Source organism: Lipotes vexillifer, unplaced genomic scaffold (genome assembly GCF_000442215.2).
Source record: "Lipotes vexillifer unplaced genomic scaffold, Lipotes_vexillifer_v1.1 scaffold174, whole genome shotgun sequence".
Classification (NCBI taxonomy): Eukaryota; Metazoa; Chordata; class Mammalia; order Artiodactyla; family Lipotidae; genus Lipotes; species Lipotes vexillifer.
Genome location: NW_006785255.1, coordinates 787,494 through 789,312, shown reverse-complemented (window position 1 = coordinate 789,312; position 1,819 = coordinate 787,494). Strand labels below are relative to the sequence as shown.

General features: G+C 32.9%; 1 protein-coding gene across 1 annotated transcript in view; it reads right to left on the bottom strand.

Annotated features, from left to right (window-relative positions):
* The window catches only part of LRRC69 (leucine rich repeat containing 69), a 95,493-nt gene that overhangs the window by 72,801 nt on the left and 20,873 nt on the right, over window positions 1-1,819 (bottom strand).

Here is a 1,819-nt window from a genome sequence, read left to right as displayed (position 1 = left end):
AAACTTACTCTCTTTCCCTGATAATCATGGCATAACTTAGAGTCAGTCATTTATCCTCTGTGTTCATCATTTCCCCATTAGTTGTCCCATCAAATAAAATGCGGAAATTTTATTAACTTGAACCAGTTGGACCAAAGCTCAGATGAATTCACAGAATATCTTACTTCAGAGTTTTCAAAAAATTCTGATATAGATGTTACAAAGGTGATACTAACTCAGATTCTGCCAAAATTACTCTAAATTAATGGGATCTAAATAATGGTGTTTCATCAAAATTGTAAGTACAGAATCACTGTAGAAGAAACTGTGAATTCACGATACTACGAAGGCAAATACTGAATGTAGTTTAAGAACGTTATTTTTATTTATTTGTTTAACATTTATTCAGTTGAAATTTAAGACACTGCAAGTATAAAGGTTAAAAAGAGTACTCCTTTCCTCTGTAAGATTACAGTCTAATGGGGAGACAGACATAAAAAGAATTACTCTACTTTGTGGTATGTACAAACTATAATGGTACCAGAGAAGAATTAGCATCAGAAGCCTGCTTTGGCAATCAGAGAAGGCATCATAGGGCAGAAAAAGAGTTAAACTAAGACATGAATAATATCTTGTAGCAGGATGAAAAAAATCTTGCATCATTTACCAGGTCAACATTAACAACATCCAGTGCTTATTAAACATTCAAAACTATACTTTTGGAAAACAGTTTGGCAATTTCTTAAAAAAACTAAAACATGGAATTACCATATGACTCAGCAATTCCACTGCTGGGTATATACCCAAAAGAAGTGAAAGTAGGGACTTGAACAGATATTTGTACCCCATGTTCACAGCAGCATTATTCTCGATAGCCAAAAGGAGGAAGCAACCCAATTGTCCATGGGCAGATGAATGAATATACAAAATGTGGCATATACATACAATGGAATATTATTCAGTCATAAAAAGAGGGAAATCTGACACAGGCTATAACATAGACAGACTTTGAAGGCATTATACTATCTGAAATATGCCAGTCACAAAAGGACAAATATTGTATGATCCTATTCATATGAGATTCCTAGAGTGCTCAAATTCTTAGAGACAAGAAGTAGAATGGTGGTCGCCAGGTGTTAGAGGGAGGGACATTTGGGAAGTTATAGTGTTTAATGGGTCCAGTTTCAGTTGAAAAGATAGGAAACTTCTGGAGATAGGTGGTGATGATGGTTATGCAACAACATGAATATACATAGTGCCACAGATCTGTACACTCAAAAATGGTTAAAATGGTAAACTTTATGTTATGTATAATTTACCAAGAAAAAACTCTACATTTTTTCTAAAACACAGAAATTATACTCATTTTTCCTATTTGAGTCATCTTCAATGTAAAATATTGCTCAGTGGGTAAAAAGGACTGAAATCTCAATTTTGTGTTGATCAATCAGAAAAAGTAATTAATGGACCGACAACTATTTATTGAATACCTTGTGGATTGATGGGCTTCTAATTATTACCTTGCAGTGGAAACATGCTCACCCCAACATCAAAAACTGCCATTTCTTTCCCAGAAGTTAAAAGTTGCTAAGACCAATTGCTTCTCAGTTATTTGAAATAAAGCAAAGTCAAAATTCATCTCCAAATGAAAAAAAGTGCATTTTTCACTTTTTATGGCTTAAAAACAACTAATAGACGTGTCTCTTCTGGATTAATTGCAAGGGATAAAAATTTATGCTCTGGAACATAATATTTTCAAAAAGTCTGAGGTGACCAAAAACAGTATATGATTTAAAAAAAAAACTTAACCATAGCTAATATATTAAAATATTTATGATAA